This window comes from Melospiza melodia, assembly GCF_035770615.1.
Source record: "Melospiza melodia melodia isolate bMelMel2 chromosome 17 unlocalized genomic scaffold, bMelMel2.pri SUPER_17_unloc_1, whole genome shotgun sequence".
NCBI lineage: Eukaryota > Metazoa > Chordata > Aves > Passeriformes > Passerellidae > Melospiza > Melospiza melodia.
The window spans coordinates 213,486-213,735 of NW_026948502.1; positions in this window are offsets into that span (position 1 = coordinate 213,486).

Here is a 250-nt window from a genome sequence, read left to right on the forward strand (position 1 = left end):
GGTCCCAAATTTTGGGGTTTTCTCCCCAATTTCGGGCTCCCCCCTCCCCAATTTCGGGGTCCAAATTTTGGAGTTTTCCCCCCAATTTCGGGGTCCCAAATTTTGGGGTTTTCCTCCCAATTTCGGGGTCCCAAATTTTGGGGTTTTCTCCCCAATTTCGGGGTCCCCAATTTTGGATTCCCCCCAAATTTCAGGATCCCCCTCCCCAATTTTGGCTCCCCCTCCCCAATTTCGGGGTCCCAAATTTTGA